We start from the raw sequence: 20,293 nt of genomic DNA on the forward strand, positions 1-20,293 counted from the left end.
TCCAGTTAAATCTGACAAATCGTTTCGTTCCTAATAAATTAAACATAAGCAATCTGCTGGTTCTCAAGTATAACCAAACTGTTCTTAGCTGTTTGGTATCACATGTTTTAGCTCACTTTTCGCTAATTTTTTGCCCGTGTTTCTTCTCTTTTTGAATCTAGAGCTCGCTAAAGCCGGAAACTGCATATGGACAGGGGCGAATATCCAGAATTTTTAGGGCGAGGGGTGAGAGGGGTCCATATCCGGATTGTCAAGGGGCATTGGGTATATAATAATTCCCCCCGGAATTGGGGAGGGACTCCCCCCTCCCCCAAAAGACGCCCCCGCATATGGAGGTCTTTTTATTACAAGTTGAGTTTCAAACTCTATTAATTTTATTATTTTAATTTTATTATTTTATCTATTATTTTCATATTTTTCCACTTATGCAATTCAAACAATTAGAATTTCACTGTCCCTGATATTTCAATGAATTTGAAGTTACGATATTTAACACTAGAACATAAAATTGTTTTGAGACATATGAAGAAAACGGTATTTGTACAGGGTTGCCAAGTTTATAGTGATTATTGGTTGATTTAGTGATTTTCTTCAAAAATTTAGTGATTAATGTGCGGATTTAATGTTGTTTTTGTTTAGGCAATACAAAAATAACTAGAAATACTGACAAATCACTAGGCTGTCCTGTATTTAAGACCAAAGAATACTACCCCATACGTAAAAATTAATTTAGTTTTTATTTAATAAATACGAATATTACAAAGAAAAGAAACTCCGAAAAACAGGGTAAAAAAAATTATGCAGTAATTTTGAGAAATTTTTTCATCATTTCATCTGAGAGCATCTGCACCTCCTTTGAATCTTCCATATAGTCCTTAGGTGGCTCTGTAGGTTTTCTGGGGCTTGACATTTTTGGCCTTGGGATTCGGAGACGTTGAACCTCAGAATAGTTTTGAACTGCCTAGAAGATGCCATAGAGTTAAGAAACATATCCACAACACTATCCTAAGAGCCTTAGAGGCATTAATTACATATAAAAACTTCCCAAAAGCCCAATTTTACACTTGTAAGTATGACAAATAAACTATATTTATGTTTGTGAGCCAATAAACCGACACACAAAAGAAAAAAGCCCTATTTGAACTGATTTAGTAATGTTCCTATGGATTTTTCACCCAGAGAAGCTTATGCATAAGATGAGGAGAGCATATTCTGCCTTGTCTTTAATCCTGCATAAGATTAAACAAAAAAACAAGTCTTTTAACTGCAAATAAGGAGCGACATTAAACTTAAAACGAACAGAAAATTATTCAATTTACGAAAGGGGTTGTCCCCTCCGCAACGCCTCACTCTTTACGTTAAATTTTGACTCTGTCACAACTCTACTTTTAAAAACAATAAAAAAAAACTTTAGCGTAAAGAGCGAGGCGTTGCGGAAGAGACAACCCCTTTTTTATACTGAATAATTTCTGTTCGTTTTAAGTTTTAATATCACTCCTTATTTGTAGTTAAAAAAAAGTTTTTTTTAAATATAATTTCTGAACGTTTTTGAATGAATACATGTTTCGATTTAGGCTCACCACACATGAATAATTAAAACGAAATTTTCATATTAATTTTTTTTTGCTAAATGGCTTTCTCATAGCTGTGATCAAATGATTTTGATAAAAAAAGGGGTGGGCAAGGAAGCCTAGTTGCCCTTTAATTTTTCGCTACTTAAAAATGCAACTAGATTTTTTATTTCTTGTACGAACGTTTTTGGTAGTAATAAGCATACGTTCCGAATAAACTTATTTAACGAACTTCTATATTCGTGTATTTTTATTACGTATAAAAGGAAATTTGCCCCCTCGTCAATACCTCGCTCTGTACACTAAAGCTTGAATTTTATCCCAAATCTTTAAGAATGACACCTGAATCACAAAGGCCGTAGAATAAATAGTTGAAATTATTAAAAATACTTTAGCGTAAAGAACAAGGTATTGCGGAGAAGACGAACCCCCTTATAAACGTAATATTTTATGTTCGTTTTAAGTTTTAATACTACTCATTACTTCCAGGAGAGAAATTTCTTTTATTTAGTTTCTCATTGTTTTTTTTTTTATTCTAGAAAATCCTGTGCCCTCTTCATGGACACTCTCTTTCCTCATGATAAATTCCTCCATAGAAAGATCCTCCTACGTAATCCCCGACCCACTCCCACCCCAACACGAAAAAATCTCCCTGAAAACGTCTGTAGACTTCACAATAACCATTATTATATGTAAACAATGGTCAAAGTTTGTAACTTGCAGCCCCTCCCCCGGGGCCTGTGCACTTAAAAGGACACTAGAAATTTTAATTTCCCTTAGAATGAGCCCTCTCGCAACATTCTAGGACCATTTGGTCGGTACGATCATCCCTGAAAAAAAAAACAAATAAACACGCATCCATAATCCGGCTCCGGGCAAAAATACAAAGTTCCACATTTTTAGATATACTAGATTGAAACTTTAACAAAAGGATTCTCTGATACACTGAATCTGATGGTGTGATTTTCTTTAGGATTCTATGACATTTAGGGGGTGTTTCCGCCTATTTTCTTAAATAAAGCAAATTTTCTCAGGCTCGTAACATTTGATAGGTAATACTAAACTTGATTAAACTTATATATTTAAAATCAGCATTAAAATTTGATTCTTTTGATGTAACTATTGGTATCAAAAATCCGTTTGTTAGAGTTGTGGTTACTATTGAGCCGGGTCAATCCTTACTACAGTTCGTTACCACGAATTGTTTGATCATTATAGGTGACCTCTCCATACCTTCCTTCATTAATCTCCGTATAAATAGATATAAGGTGAGTCGAAATGCAGGGGGCGTCGTTTGGAGGAATGGGGAGCAAGGGGGACAGTTGCCCCCCAATATTGTGAAGAAGAAAATTATCATATATCCCATGCCCCTTGAATATCCGTATACTGACCCCTCTTGCTCCCCCTCAATAAAAATGCTGGAGATTCGCCCCTATCGAAAGGACAACGCCTTTCTTTTTTCCGAGCTAATCTCCATTTCGAACCTCAACCGGTTTTTGCTCTAATACTAATATGAATAAGAACAATAGATATAGCTTCTTACTTATGGTTTTTATTCAATTTTGCAAATGTACAGTAAAGACCCTGACATATGGTCAATTGAAAACATACAGGTCACTTCCAGATTCAGGGACGTGCAAAAGAATCAGGGACGTGCAGAACGAGGGAGCACAGATTCAAGGAAAATGATGAAATATTAGATGATAAAAATTTCCCAAAGATGTACCAGAAAAAAAAATATTTTACGGTTTGTGCTCTCCCCTGTAAGTGTTTGTAACACACAGTTTTTAGAAACACCGCTTGCGTGGCTCCAAGTGAACATTGGAACCACCAAAGATAAATAAATATTACTGTCCTACACTCCTCTGTTAAAAAGCGTACTGTAATTCCATTGGCATATATCTGTGACGTATTTTTGTAAGCCAGTAAAATTTTGCTTTATTTCCCTACGGAAACAGAGAGACACAGAGCCCCGCCTCATCAAAGCCTCATTTATTTTACAACCTCCTACTCAGAAAAGTAGTTTTTCTGAAAAGTTGCTATTTGAATCGAAGAATCTCTCAACTAATGCTTTGGTCCCGATTGGTTGTTTTGTACGAAGTTTTAAGCCAGTAAAAAGAACGGCAGGTTTTGAGTTGCAATGGTTTTTACAAGCAAACTCTCTGTTTAAATTTGGTACAAATGTTTCTAAATACATGACATCAAAGTTATCAGCTATAGGTTACAGGTTTAAAACATAGAAACAGTTATAGAATGAGTTTTAAAAAAAGAGTAGATAAAAAGCTTTTGCAACAGTTTAGCGCTTGAAGGGCAGTTCAACATCCAATCTCACTGGAAATATTTGAATCTGATGAAACATTTCGATGAAAACTTGGGAGCACCCCACCGAGCAAAACAGAGGGTTTTAGGGGGGGCCCAAATGCAGAAATTTTAAAGGCGCAAAACTTCAAACAAGGAATCTAACCGTTGCAATCATTTTATAATTTTTAAAGCTTTATGTCTATTAAACCGAAGTAGAGGGTGCAGTTAATAAATGAAAATAATTAATAAATAAACTAAAAAACATTTAAGTAATAATAATAATTATTATTATTTTATTTAAGAATTAACGACGCTTCTTTGACTACTATGGCCCCTGCGTCGGCCCTGCAGTGCGTTCCTGCAGCGTGATTCGATCTCTGGGTCCCGTATCACCAAGCTAAGGTCAAATCCACAGCGCCACCACAGGACAAAAAATAATAATAATAATAATTGAAAATAATAATATAATTTAAATAGATTTCAAAATAAATGTTTAATGAATAAAAAATAATTTTGCTATTAAATGAAAATTTTATGAATATTTGATCTGAAAATTCTGCAGGAGACAGGGAGAGACTAATCATAGTTTTACTTTGGGCGCAAGAGCGGCCAAAGTCGCCAATGTTGAAAAAAGGGGTAGACATTCTTTCTCCACGCCCGGTTAAAAAATCTGATAATGAAGTTCTAAACTAACAAAAAGGGAAATTTATTACACTTTAACATTACTTAGCATAACATTTTTGGAAAAAGCAGCAAGTGGAATGCAATGGCGAGACATATTAAAATTTTGTAGCTTTGTCAGTTCTGGTTTAAAATAAATAATGGGTTTTTATATTTGGCAATTAGAAACTGGACAGAGTGACGTCGTACCTCAAACTTGTGACCGACTTCGGTTTGTAGACGCAAAGTCATTCGATTTCCCTATCACGTAGAATTGGCAAGTCACAATTCTACAATTCAAGTCACAATTCAAGCCACAATTGCTTAATTCCATTTTAAGATTCTAGTGAAAAAAAGAAAATTCAGGCGTATCACGTTTTTGAACCTTCAACTCTTTAACCAATTTAAGCTTGTTTACTAGAAGCACCAGGGAATTGTTATTTATTCTTTGTGTTTAAATAAAACTTAGAGGAAAAACAAGACGTTATACTGAGATTTGTTTATTGATTATATTTTAGCGTCTGTTTACTGGCGGATCCAGGGGGTCTGGGGGGATTCCTGTCCCACTAATTATTTTTGGCACCCTCATTCCTTGTTTTTATCTGTTTTCACTGTTTTAATGGCACTTGGTATTAACCAAGTGACATATAGCAATCGCCAATTCTGTCGGTCTGTCTGTCGGTCCCGATTTTGCTACTTTAGGCACTTCCAGGTAAGCTAGGACGATGAAATTTGATAGGCGTATCAGGGACGGGACCAGCTTAAATTAAAAATAGTCGTTTTCCCAATTTGCCCATCTGGGGGGAGTGTGGGGCCAGTTAATTCTGAAAAATTAGAAAAAATGAGGTATTTTTAACTTACGAACGGGTAATCGGATCTCAATGAAATTTGATATTTAGAAGGATATCGTGTCTCAGAGCTCTTATTTTAAATCCGACCAGATCTGGTGACATTGGGGGGGGGGGGGGGAGTTGGGAGGGGAAACCTAAAACTTGGAAAACACTTAGAGTGGAGGGATCGGGATGAAACTTGGTGGGAAAAATAAGCACAAGTCCAAGATACATGATTGACATAACCGGAATGGATCCGCTCTCTTTGGGGTAGTTGGGGGAGGGGTTAATTCTGAAAAATTAGAAAAAATGAGGTACTTTTAACTGACGAACGGGTGATCGGATCTCAATGAAATTTGATATTTAGAAGGATATCGTGTCTCAAAGCTCTTATTTTAAATCCTGACCGGATCTGGTGACATTGAGGGAAGTTTGGGGTGAGGAACCTAAAATCATGGAAAACGCTTAGATTGGAGGGATCGGGATAAAACTTGATGGGAAAAATAAGAGCAGAAATCTTACATACGTGATTTACATAATTGGAACGGATCCGCTCTATTGGTGGGGGGGGGGGGGGCTAATTCTGAAAAATAAGAAAAATGACGTATTTTTAACTTACGAAGGAGTGATCGGATCTTCATGAAACTTCATATTTAGAAGGACCTCGTAACTCAGATTTCTTATTTTCAATCTCAACCGGATCAAGCGTAATTGGGGAGGGGTGCAGTTGGGGGGACTGGAAATCTTAGAAAATACTTAAAGCGGTGAGATCAGGATAAAACGGAATGGGAAGAATAGAAACCTGTCAAAGATACGTGACTGACATAACCAGACCGGATCTACTCTCTTTGGTGGAATTCGGGGGGGGGGAACAATTTTGAAAATTTAGGTATTTGTAACGCACGAAAGGGTGACCAGATCTTAATGAAATTTGATATTTAGAAGGATCTTGTGCTTTAAAATTCTGATTTCAAATTCCTACCAGATCCTGTGACATTGGGGGGAGTTGAAGGGGGAAACCGGAATTCTTGGAAAACGTGAAAATTGGGGTATTTTTATGTTACGAATAGATGATCGGATCTAAATGAAATTTGATTTTTAGAAGGAATTCATGTCTCAGAGCTCTTATTTCAAATCCCAACCAGATCTTTTGACATTGGGGGGAGTTGGAGGGGGAAATCTTGGAAAAACACTTGGAATGGAGGAATCGGGATGAAGCTTGGTGGATAGAATAAACAAATGTCCTTGATACGTGATTGACAGAATCTTACTGGATTCGCTCTCTTTGGGGGAGTTGGGGGGAGGGGTTCAGTGATTTGGCGAGTTTGGTGCTTCTGGACGTGCTAGGACGATTAAAATTGGTAGGCGTGTCAGGGAGCTGCACAATTTGACTTGATAAAGTTGTTTTCCCAGATTCGACCATCTGGGGCTAAAAGGAGAGGAAAAATTAGAAAAAAATAGGTATTTATAACTTACGAGTGGGTAATCGGATCTCAATGAATTTTGATATTTAGAAGGACCTCGTGACTCAGAGCTATTATTTTAAATCCTGACCAGCATTAAGCCTCTTATTTTCCTTTTTAAATCGATCTATTGATTCATAGAATTTTGTTAGAGCTCATACCATATGATCTCTTGGCTCTTAGCTCTTCTCGCCTCGTCACAAGTGCCATATGAGCTCTTAGCTCTTGTTTTAAGATAAATTAGTCAATTTAGTCCAAAATTGGTGCCCTTGTTACATTAAGCCCCCCCCCCCGAAGACTTTGCTCTAGATCTGGACCTGTCCCTGCTTACATTTTGGAGCTCCAGTTTACAAGCCACGTATTCAATCATTTTTTCTTTTTTGATCCTGGAAACACTTAGAAAGGTAGCATTGGGAGGAGACCTAAGGTCAGAAACCCCCTCACACAAGAGCTGTAATAATGATACTGTGAGACGGGGAATTACTCCTCTATACCTTTTTCTGGCAAGCAATTATAGATCTATAAGAAAATCTAGCTATATCATTTTATATAACATATAATAAGGGCGTACCCAAAATTTTTGTTCGGGTGGAGGTATTTTTTGCGGGGCACCAAAAACAGTTTAAAAGCGGCATTAAATTTATTTTTATGTATCTCCGTTATTGTTTCTAAGTTTGGGGGGTCCCAACCCTGTACCCCACCCTCTCTCCCACCCCTCTATGGATACGGCTTGATCAGTAATCAAAATACTGTCAGATAGAAACAATTTAACAGTTTAGGCACTAAAAACAGTTAAAAAACACATCAAAAAGTTATTTATATTGATTTCTGTTATTTTTTTACGTTTGGGGGTCCCAATCCTGTACCCCCTCTGTGGATACGGCCTTGATCACCAATCAAAATATTGTCAGATAAAAACAATTGTGGCCACTGTTTTGTAATACTAGCATGAACAAAGTTATTATTTAAGCCCATCATCAAATTGTGAATTTCACCAACTCAGCAGGAGTACTGCATCCAAATTACTAGGCTAGGGTAACGGGAATGTCAGTAAGCTTTCAATTAATTTAAATTATCTCGCATCTGGATGATTTCAAAATAGTTGGCACAACGGTACTTGACTTGGACTGATAAAAAAAATAATAATAGTAAAAAAAAAAAACAAAAAAAAAAAACATGCTTAACTGATCATGTGTCATCTCACATGAGTTATCTTGACTTTTATTTTCATTTTGCAAACCAACTGCTGCACTTAAAAATGAAACATTAACCCTCGAACATAGCTAAAAATAAGTTTATGTCTATTCATCTATACAATTTAACAAGTTTTTTATTTTTGTAAGAAAATTCGCTAATGAGATATATGGTTTTGAGGGACTTGTAACTTTTGTCCGAGAACACATTACGCGGGGATTTGCAAACTATATGACTGGATGAGTAGGCCGAGGCGTCAACAATTCTTTATTTTACACCGTATTTTGGACTAGTTTTTTTTTCTAGATTAAAAAAAAATCCTAGTGGGAGGGGAATTTTCCATGATGTTGGAACTGGATTTCCCGGCATTATTTAAAAAACGACCAGAAATTAAATTTAAAAAAAAGTTGTTTCAACCGAAAGTAAGGAGCAACGTTAAAACCTGAAACGTACAGAAATTAATACGTATATGAGGGGGTTTGTCCCTCTCCTCAACACCTCGCTATTTACACTAGGTATTGAGGAGAGGGAAACCCCTCATGTACGTATTAATTTCTGTTTTTAAGTTTTAATATTGCTGCTTATTTTCAGTTGAAAAAACCTTTTTTTAAATTTAATTTCTGATTGTTTTTTTTTTATTTCTGATCATTAACCCTTGAACATAGCTAAATAGGCTATATTGAATTGAACTGAATTTATTTATAACCCGTTATAATACGCATGAAAACGGAGTATAATGTACTATTATATTCATCTATATAAAATAGCAAGTTTTTTTTATGAGAAATTTGCTAATGAAATACATCGTTTTGAGGGGCTGGTAACTTTTTGTCCGAGAACACATTACGCGGGGATTTGCAGACTATATAACTGGATGTGTAGGCCGTGGCGTCACCAACTCTGTATTTTAAACCGTATTTAAGGCCTGTTTTTTTTTTCTAGATTAAAGATTTCTTCTTAATTTTTTTTTTTAGATTAAAAAAATCCTCGGGGGAAGGGAATTTTCCATGATATGTGAGCTTGATTTCCCGGCATTATTTAAAAATCGATCAGAAATTAAGTTAAAAAAAACTTTTCAACCAAAAAAAGGAGCAACGTTAAAACTTGAAACGCACAGAAATTAATACGTATATGAGGGGTTTGTCCCCTCCTCAATACCTCGCTATTTACACTAGGAGGGGGAAACCCCTCATGTACGTATTAATTTCTGTTCGTTTAAGTTTTAATTTTGCTCCTTACTTTCAAATGAAAAAACTTTTTTAATTTAATTTCTGATCGTTTTTAGGGAAATCAAGCTCAATATCATAGAAATTTCCCTTTCCCCACAAAAAACTCCTTCATGGAAAGATTGTCCCGCATACCTCTCCCCTCCCTCGAACATATCTGTATACTTCCCAGTAGCCAATGCTGTATGTACACCATGGTCAAAATTTGGAACTTACAGTCCTTTCCCGGGAGTTGCGGGGGGCCACGTAATCCTCAAAGACATAGGTATTAGATCTTTGGACTATATTGAAAAAATTGTCCGTCTCGAAATTCAGACCCGACGAATTTGGAGCTAACTGGGAGTGGAGCTAACTGCCCTCTAATAATTATGGTTACTTAAAAAGGCCGCTAGAACTTTTGATTTCCGATCAAATGAGCTTTCTCCGACCCTTCTAGGATAACTGGTTCAATACAATCACCCATGGAAAAAATAACACGCATCCCTGATCTAGCTTCTGGCGAAAAATACAAAAAAAACACATTTTTGCATATAGGAGCTTGAAACCTCTACAATAGGGTTATCTAAGGAGTTGTTTATCTAAAACAAAGAATTGTGTCCAAGGAAAAATTGCTATCAGGAGGGAATTGTCCGATTAAGAAGTTTTTTTCAGGGGATTTCGAAGAGTGGCTTTTCAGGGGGAATCAGCATAGATTCCCCCTGAAATCTATGCTCGTACACCATCTGCTATTGGATATGAACCACCATCCGTCAAACAGTTTGAGATAACAAACTGTAAGTGTAGGGATTGACTATTCTTAATGCTAATTGAAGCTTATAAAGAGAAGAGGTGGAATGAAACATATAAAGCCAGATAATCTGTTGTTTATGGCAATTCTGTTTTATTTATAATTATATCCTTCAATATTTTTTTTTATTTTTTCATGTTTGTGAGGTGTCGGGGTTTAGGGGAGAGGGGAATAAAGAAAATAATTTGATTTTTTTGGGTGGAGGGATTTAGGGGGAAGGGAATTTCTAGAAAATAATTAGCCAAGAATCGTGAACACCATCTACTTATAAACATGACCCACAATCCGTCAAACAGTTCGTGGTAGCGAACAGTAAGTGCGGAGTGACTCTTTTTAAAGCTAATCGAAGCTTAAAAAGAAAAGAGTTTTAATAAAAATACATACAGTCAGAATAAGTTTTTATTGCGATCTTATAGCATTTATTTTTATATCTTCATTTCTTTTGATTCTTTTTTTTCACGTTTTTGGGGGATTGAGCGCAGAGTTATCATAGTAAGGTAAGCTAAAAGCAAAACAAAATAATGCGATTCCTCATTAGCTTTGATAAATTATATACTGTTAGGCTTTTTTCGTCGTTTTTGGGGGTTGATTTATAATAGAAGGACAAGAGTTGATGAAAATCTTGACGAATCTATAGAGAATCTATACGAATAGAAAACTATACAGATAAATTTAAGGTTTTTCAAGCTCAAGACTTACAGCTAATAATTACGAGCCTGAAAATATTTGTCTGTTTCTAGTAAGAGGGGAGGGGGGTAAACACCTCCACAAGGGTAAATGATCATGATGAGAATTATAATCTCAATTTCATAGATTAGTGATTTTTTCTTCCCATGGTAATCGTATTCAAAAAAATGATCCAAGAAAATTGGAAGAGGGCTCATTCAAACGGAAATTCGAAGGACAATTATCCTTTTGAAGTAGCACAAATATTTTCCTGCAGCAAAGTGGCAGTTTCTGCCATTTTAAAACAACAATTTTGCCTCAAAGAGATCCAAAAAGCTATCAAGTGAAAATTCTAAGCTAACCTAACCGATTTAAAGTGTCAAAAAACTGTATTGTGAGCTTGCCAGTTTCAAGGGCTTTAATTTTTCATTAAAAGTGCACGTAGCCCATACAAAATAAAACCATTAACATAGACATTTATTTCAAAGCTCCATTTTACAAAGTTGTTTAATTTAGGGCTGAAACAATTATGAAAAGTGATATAAGCTATTCTGATAGTGGGTTTCTGTGCATGGTTGGGGGAAAAGAGCCTAAAAAAGAACCCCTCGGAAAACAATAATGTTTCCCCCGGAAATTTTACCAAATTTTAAAACACTTCGTGAGCCTTCAGATAAACACAGAATGATGGCTCTTTGGGAGACGGGTAGAAACTAGTTTACAATCACTCTACATATCCGACAGTATTTTTAGACCAAATCAGCAATACGGGCATTGTAGGTTGATAGCCCCCCTCTAGTGGCAGTTCTGGCTTTTCGTTCACCCGGAGCAAAATCTTGATTAGCGCCAGCTCCTGTCCCCCTAAAACTTGCTGACAAAGTTTTAATAAAAGTTGGAAATAAAAGTTTCCTTTATTGACAAAGTTTGAATACAAAATATCACGAAAAAACATTAGGCTAATCAGATTCGGTCTGTTTAATTTTTTTCAAGGAATGGTGATGAAGATATGGGGAAAAAGAGAATTTTGGATTCGATTTGCTTATATCTACTGCAAACTGTGCCCTCCACTATATTTTAATAAAAATGAAATTTCAAAAATGACAAATGATCATAACTGTTAGATTATTTATTTGAAAATTTAGCGCCCTTAAAATTTCTTCGGGCAGGGCAACTGTTCCCCTCCCTAAAACTGCCTCTGCCCCCCTCTTATTGTCGAAAGAAATACTAGTGTAGTATGGAAGATCACCTGCGCATGTTTAATGGTGGAAAATTAGGAGAGTTGGAGGATCATAAGGACCCCCAACAGATTTCCCAGGGGTGGGGGCGGGATTAAGTGCTAACAAAAAGCTCTGTTTTTACTGAAATTTAAATTTGAATATTTCTTATTTTCCTATTTATATATATATTTTTGATGTCTTCTTGTCTCTCGGGGGCACTGCCTCTTTGACCCCATGTTGGTAAATCGCCTTGGAAACCGTGGAAATGATGACCCAATAAATTAGTCTTTAAATCTTATACCCTCTCCCCCTCTTATTAAATACTTGGAAGGGTACAGTCACTAATTCTCAAAGCAACGTTATACGAACATTAATCCTAATTTTTTTAAAAGAGGCTTCAATGAAGGAGTATGGGAGCCTTGGGTCATTCGGTTTGCCATAACAAATTGTATGGGAAGAGCGAGCCTTGTCAATAGAAACAGAAACTTTGAAAAGTGAATTTTTGATTAATATATATACACAACAAAGAAAATCTGTTAATTATTCTGGTCCTAAATACTTACAACGTATTAATTTAGAGTTGCTCATCAAAAGCTATTAGGAGATAAAAATTTGCATAATTCTAGAAAACTGTAGTAAGGAGCGACCCGGCTCAATAGTAACCAAAACTCTAAAAAATGGAATTTTGATACCAATAAGCTACATCAAAAGAATCGCATTTTAATGCTGATGTTAGATATATAATTTTCATCAAGTTTAGTTATGCCCATCAAAAGTTACGAGCCTGAGAAAATGCGCCTTATTTTAGAAAATAGGGGAAAACACCCCCTTAAAGTCATAAAATCTTAACAAAAATCACACCATTAGATTCAGCGTATCAGAGAACCCTATTGTAGAGATTTCAAGCTCCTATCTCCAAAAATGTTTGCCTCATCAACAGGGGCTGCTTCCTCATCAACGCCCCACTCTTTACGCTAAAGTTTTTTACTGTTTTAAAAAGAAGAGTTGAGAAACAGAGTCATACTTTAGCGTAAAGAGCGGGGCGATGATGAGGAAGCAGCCCCTTTCATATACGAAGTAATTTCTGTTCGTTTTAAGTTTTAATGTCGCTCCTTACGTTCAGTTAAAAAAAAATTGTTTTTTTTTATTTAATCCTTAAGAAAACGTAGAGAAAAACTGCAGGTTTACAACTTAAAAAAATGTCCTTAGATCTTCAGCTATCTTTCTTTTTGTCCCAACGACCCCTAAATTTTTCTTGAAGGGAGGCAGGACAAGAGGGCATTGAAGAAAATCATCTTATCAACTGAAAGTTAGCATTATTATACAATATTTCTTGGTCAACGTCAGGAATTGGTCACAGCGAAATTGGTAGGCCAAACCCGTCTTTCTCGTTGATAATAGCTAGTAGCTAGAAAATAGCTAAAATTTTGTTTTTAAAACGGGTTAACTACAGGCCCAATTATGAAAAGCTGTTTTTAGCTGTAAAAAACACACTTAGATAATGGCGACTAAAACGAAAATTACATGCTTCGCAGAAGGCGTATCCAAATTTTTTTTTCGTGGGGAGGGGTGACAAAATCAGAAAATGCATCAAGAAATGGTTTAAATTAATTTCTATTATGTTTTTACGAGACAGGCCAAAATTTCTTGGGGGTGGGATCAAACCATGTACCCCCTCCCCTGGATACGGCCTTGAGCGTCAACCATTTTTTTACACAAAATGTATAAGGCAAAGAAGATATGAGACAAACAAACCACCCCTGATTGCATCACTAAGCGCCAATGATTGTTCTATTCAAAATCATGTAATAATCCCATTCATCACGGAAATTCCTATAAAATATAGAAGAAATAATTTTCTAAATAATGTTTTTGTTTCCACCGAAATGATTCAGACACACCCTATCCTGCAACCTTAACAATAATGGCAGTATCATGCACCAACGATGATATGCTGAAACTTTCACAAATAAAATGGTAAATATGAATTTATTTTGTTAGACGGAAGCTATAGCGCTAAATGCACCATTCTTTTTTATGTGATTATGATCAGGGATCCCAGTTCACAAAAAATTAAGGGGTAGGGAAACAATTTTTTTTAAAGATGCGAAGAAAGTTACTTTCAAAATTGACAGGGAATGATAACCCTCTTCCTCTATTTCCCTCAATTGGCACCCCCTAAAGCTAATTTTTGCTTCTTTATTAGCCTAACTGCTTCAAATGAATTAGTTATAAAACTTTGACTTTTATTTACATAATAAACAAAAAAATAGACTATTACAGATATAAATCACTTCGCTAGGGAAAAATTTAAATTTTGCTAATGCGTAGCGATTAACTACATAAACATTCCTAAAGGCATCCTCAATTAAAAATAATAATAAAAAAAACCTACATAAATGTTCCTAGAAGCATCCTACACTAATTAAAATAATAATGAACGAGAAAAAAGAAAAAAGACAATCACCTATCTCAAACACCCCCAGGGTAACAACCCTCATCCAAATACAACTCCCTCCACCCCAACCCCTTTAACCCGCTCCTTCCTCCAGTGCTATAGCCCATTCCAATCCCCCCCCCCCGAATATAAAAAACTAATTCCCCAACAAGCACTCTTTTAAACTGTGGGAGGTGCTCAGCCTCTATAACACTCAGAGGCAGTGAATTCCATACAGAGGCGGGAAGATACTTCAAATTAAAACCAGATCTTACACTATTTTGAATATCCACAACTAAATCATCACATCTTCTTGTATCATGCTCATGAACAGAACTTCTAAAACGATAAAACTCATTAAAAGTTTTCCGGAACTAGATTCTGCACATAATTGAACAAATCACCACCGCTTAATAGTCCTTTATCTACCCAACATTGAGTAGCCTTAGAGACTTAAAGCAAGCACTGGTGTCTTTAACATTTTTACGTACTTCCAAATTATTCTTGCTGCTTTATTTTGTAGAACTTGCACACGCTTGTAATTAAAATAAAAATTGCTGCTCCAAACTAAACATCCGTATGATATATATGGGTATCTTATTGCAGAATATATCGTGTGAAGAGTACATTCCGGCAGGATATGCTTCAATCTTCTGAGGATGCCAACTCCACGTGCAATTTTGGCGGAAATAATGTCGCTATGATCCTTCCACGATAGATTAGAATCAATATGGAAGCCAAGGTACCGCACTGATTTAAGTTGTAAAATAGGTTTTTCACCTAATAGCACTTTACTACTTACATCTACAGAATCACCCACTCTACAAAATGTCAGTAAAAACGTTTTCTTTACATTCACGCACAGTTTAAACTTGTAAACACCTCTAATCTTTTGAGAGCATCATTAGCTTTTACTATTAAATCATCGATGGATTTTGCGAATACTGTTAGCACAGTGTCATCCGCAAAAGAAGTAATACATGCATCCTGCAGATAAAAGCTCATCATATCCAAAGTAAACTAGATAAAGTAAAGGCCCTAGCACAGAGCCCTGAGGTACACCACACTTCCCAGGAAAAGACGATGAGACTACATCATTTAAAACGACTTTGAGGGACCTACCGTGAAGATAGCTCTCAAACCATCTGAAGAAAACTCCATTTATTCCAAGACTTCTCACTCAATGAATCAATACTTGGTAGTCAACCGTGTCAAACGCTTTTCTAATGTCAATGAAAATAGACATAGGTACGTTACCTAAGTTTAATGCACAGTCAACACTTTAAACCAGGTGCTGTAAGGCGTGCGTCGTGGAATGACTCTTACGAAACCCAAACTGTGTCTCTGACTCAAAAGCCTATTCATCTAAAGGAAATTATAGAGTCGTTTATGTACCACTTTCTCCACTATCTTTGAAAAGCTGGGTAGAATTGACATGGGTCTCCAGTTTTCTATATCTGACTTGCGACCACCTTTGTGAAATGGAATGTCCTTCGCCACCTTAAACTGCACCGGAAAAATTCCCTTTTCCAGGGAAACATTAATGATAAAAACTAGACAGGGAAGAATATATCCTAAAATGACTTTAAGAGCTCGAAGGGTCAAACCTTCAACACCGGCAGAATTAGACGTAAGTGACTGCACAACTTTACGCACTTTTTTATTCGTGCCCAGCTGAAATTCCGTATTTAAAGTTTCACCACAGACGCCATTAATAATATTACTGTTCGTTTCATTACATTTGTTGGTAACTCTAGATCGCACCTCGGAACCGACATTTGAGAAAAAATTATCAAACTTACTTACAATTTCAATCAGAGGCGCCATTTGGGCCAAATCTTGGGGTGGGAATGAACTCCATCTTAGCCCCCCCCCCGAGTCACTTCGTGTCGCATAAGAAAAAATGCGGTCGTCAGGTAATTATGCTCTTTGGTTAATAGGCGTGCAGTAATTTCAAATCAATTAGACAGAATGGATTATGTTGGACATAATGGATTATTATGGCCGGCAAAGGGCCCTTTGTGGTGGAAGTTTGGGCCCCCTGGAAAATCTGGGGTAGGCATTTGCCCACCCCTGACCCCCCCCAAATGGCGCCTCTGATTTCAATTGAATCACCAAGGTTGCACTCATCCAAATTGATGTCTGGCGTGGTCTCTTTTCCCTCCCATGATCTCATTCAAAATATTCCATGTTTCCTTCATATTACCTTTATTACCTTCAACTTCTTTACACGTCCTTTCATAAATAGGGTTAATGACTTCCATTAGACAATCCAGAGCTTTAGCAGGGCATTCATTCTCTTCAAACAATATACTCCAGTCTATTACACTCACTTCCTCTGAGAACTTTAGGAAATTTTCTTTTTTGTCAGTCGAAATTTTAGCTGCTTTTTCTGGACTCGTTTAACACTACAACAAATTTTAGCTGAGAGTGGAAGATGATCAGACCCAAGAAACATGATTACATCGGATAAACTTCAATTCAAATCAATTGAACGAACAAATACATCGTCAATAATCGAAGTAGTAGTATTGCTATAAAATTCTATTTTTAAGAGTTTCAGCTTCTATAGACGCTCTTTCCTCATTGTTCATTACCGAAAACGGTGTGTGCATGACCCCAAGTTAGTTATATTTTATACACCGTAATAAACGGTGTATAACTTGGGGCATGACCCCAAGTAAAACAGCCACATACTATTTTGGTCTCATAATGAGATACATAACGACCTCAAGAAAAAACAATCAAGTAGGTTTTTTTTCTGCAATAGTTTTTTTTTCTCCCCTTATCGGTTGGAGTAATTTAACTTCAGCAAGGAGCGATTACTCCACCTGATCTTTGCTGATTGGTCAGCAGGAAGAAGTAACATATTCATCTAAGTTTATATTTAAAAAAAAGAACCACAAAAAAAACAGAAACTAATTAAAAGAATGATATATATTTTTATTGTCAATTTATGGGTTTGAAATCCGGAAGTTTATGAATGTCAAAAGCCTTTCCCACCCAGGAAGCGATATAAAAGAAGGCAGGAGCATGACTGAAACAAATATTTCTTAAGTATTTTTATTATTATTATTATTACTAATCATCTGTACACAATAGAGCAGTCTTATCTTTAAGACTATAGCTCATGACACAGTGGAATCAATTAAAGAAAATAAGGGGGTTATGTATTTTTTTTTCAATATTTAGAGGTGAGACTTTTATTTTTTCAGTGTAAATACGAAAAAAGGCATTTTCAATAAAAATACAAAACAGGTGTTTTTAAAATCTAGGTGGGTGATTAAAATCTAAGGGAAGGCCTCAACATAACCTGTTTCGTAGCATTCTGCATTATAACCTTGATGCACCCCTTTCACAGGGTATTAATAGGTTGGAAGGGGGTGACATGGGGTTAATTACCTCCTCCTTTATATTCAAAAGACTTTTTTTGGTATTTTCATTTAAAACTTGAAAAAATGCGTCTTCCCCTAAATTTAAAAAAAAAAGCTTTTTTTGTATCTTTGCTCAAAAAATCTAAAGAAACTTTTTCGGACAGCTACATTTTCGTGAAATGCTACCACTGTTTTTCCACCTTGTCGTCTCAAAAAAACTTTAGGTCTGAGATAATTTCTTAAACCACATTGGCCTGCCATAACATAAAGAAAGAAAACGATCAAAAACGGGGTTTCTCAAGGCCAAACGAAAATACTGAAGAAAACACAGAAAGCAAATATTTCACTTTTGCAAATCGCTGATATTGGCGAATTACTTACTTTATTTAATTTTTTAATTTTTGGTCTTTTATTGGATTTTACTTAATTTTTGGCGGTTTTCTTTCATTGCTTTTGTTGTACATCCATGCTTGTTTTTTGGTTTTGCTTTTTCCTTGATCATACTATTTTGTTCGCACTGAAGAAGAGAGGTGGTTGTTCTCTCGAAATATTCGCTTTCTGAGTTTTCTTCAGTATTTTCATTTGGCCTTTAAAACCCCCATTTTTCCTCGTTTTCTTTCTTTATGTAAGGTCTGACTATAAAATATTGTAAATTTCTCGAGAATAATACTTAAATGAGCATATATAAGCATCATCATGGTTTCATTTCGCCATTCCGTTACATAAGCTACTTAAGATAAGTGTGAAATTAGTCTGTAAATGGTCAGCTAGGAAAAACTTTCCAGTGAAAAACAAGTTTACATTCTTACGAATATCCTGTTAACCAGTTAGATAGGTTTACATAGTGAATATGAAGACGCTGTTATTAAGCAGCAAATGCTCATAATTCCGAACTCTGGAGGGGTCCCTCACTGCTAGCCATGTCGAAAAAGCTATATATTTATAGCAAAACTATAGATGTGAAAACATTACCTAACAGCCTCAGTTCGAGGTGGGTTGAGAATTAATTGTCAAAAACGCGAACCAAACCATGAAAATAAGCATACAATTTACCAATTTAAACAAATTTTCACCGTTTGTTTATACAGCTTTGTATGAGACCATCAGAGGGGAGGGACTTGGGATGAATTGTCAAAAACGCAAACCGACCTATAAATATGATAATAAAATTAGCAATTTAAAAATATCTATCTTTTTCCTTTAGCATATCTCCTCCTTAAAAAGTCCAATTCTTAACCATTACTAAGCTACTTGCTTAGGATAGTGGCACTGTTATGGGGGCGGTTGCCCCCCCAAATAATATAGATAAAAGTTGAAACGGAGATCAGCACCGCCGGTACAGACTGTAAAGTCTAATGCCGTATCCTTTACCTTTTTTTTATTATATATCCCATGCCTTTTTGCTTTCCGGGTGGAGACCCCTCTACCCTCCCCACAAATTAAAATACTGGAGCTGCACCCTTGGCTTAGAATATATCTGTTCAACAAATGTTTCTTAAATGCACCTACCTCCATTTTTGCAGATTATTGATTCCAGTTAGTTTTATACGTTTTGAACTTCAATAATTGACTAATGTCAATGAATTGTGGCTTGGTTAAAAATCAACACGCAAATGTGCCTTCAGGTAACGCAGAAAGATGCATTTTTTCTATATTCATCTTGGCAGTGAGGCGATGATAGGAAGCATAACGTTTTAATTTGTTTATTGATACAGTTATAATGTGTATACCAGTTAATCTTAAGCCTCAGAGACAGCCTTTAATGCCTCAGGATCAAGGCCGTATCCAGAGGGAAGGGGGCGTTTGACCCCCCCCCCCATGAAGTGTTTGCCCGAATCCTAAAAACGTAAACATAATGAGTGTTAACAAATTTTGATGCGTTTTTTAAAGCTTTTGTAACTCCATCTCCCCCCAAAAAAATCCTGTATACGACCCTGCTAAGGATACAAACTTAAAACCATGCTCTTACTTCAATTCCATTTTCCTGCTTCCCGTGTAGATAAATCTAGCTAGCTTACTGCAGGGGTGTGCGTGTAACTCAGCCTCCGATCAATTGAATACACTTAGCTCAACCCTCGATCAACTCACCCCATTGAACTCTACTGATTCAACCGGATCTGTTACAGGGATTGAGTTAACGGTAGGGGGGCTAAACCGGGGTTGAGTTATATGAGACGGCAACAAGAGGTGTGCATAAATTGAATCTTTGGGTGGGGATGATGGTTGAAACGCCATTGTGGGATGGGAGCCAGGTAACTAAGGTTAAAAACGTATGAGATATAGTCAACTACAGCGTGAGGAAAAGGTAGGATATTACAACACCACCCCTCACCTTGGAAAATAAGAAGATATTGTAAATGATATATATAAAAAATGAATTTATTTAGGTATTTGTAAAAACAAAGACTCTTGTAACTTTTCCCCTCCTTTCCTTGGAAAATTTTCTGGTGGTACTCTTGGATATGTGTTCCACAAAGTTACACCGAATAAGGGGGAGTTTATTGGGATTGGGCTGCATAGGATTAAGTTAAACGGGGATTGAGTTGAACGGGAGTTGAGCTGAACCGGGA

General features: G+C 36.2%; 1 long non-coding RNA gene across 1 annotated transcript; it reads right to left on the reverse strand.

Annotated features, from left to right (window-relative positions):
* Positions 1-718: 718 nt before the first annotated feature.
* Positions 719-19,414, reverse strand: LOC136040745 (uncharacterized). The gene is made up of 2 exons (XR_010620866.1): positions 19,233-19,414; positions 719-961 (listed from the first exon to the last, which is right to left on the reverse strand). It is a non-coding gene; the product is annotated as an uncharacterized LOC136040745 (long non-coding RNA).
* Positions 19,415-20,293: the final 879 nt, after the last annotated feature.

This window comes from Artemia franciscana, chromosome 21 (genome assembly GCF_032884065.1).
Source record: "Artemia franciscana chromosome 21, ASM3288406v1, whole genome shotgun sequence".
NCBI lineage: Eukaryota > Metazoa > Arthropoda > Branchiopoda > Anostraca > Artemiidae > Artemia > Artemia franciscana.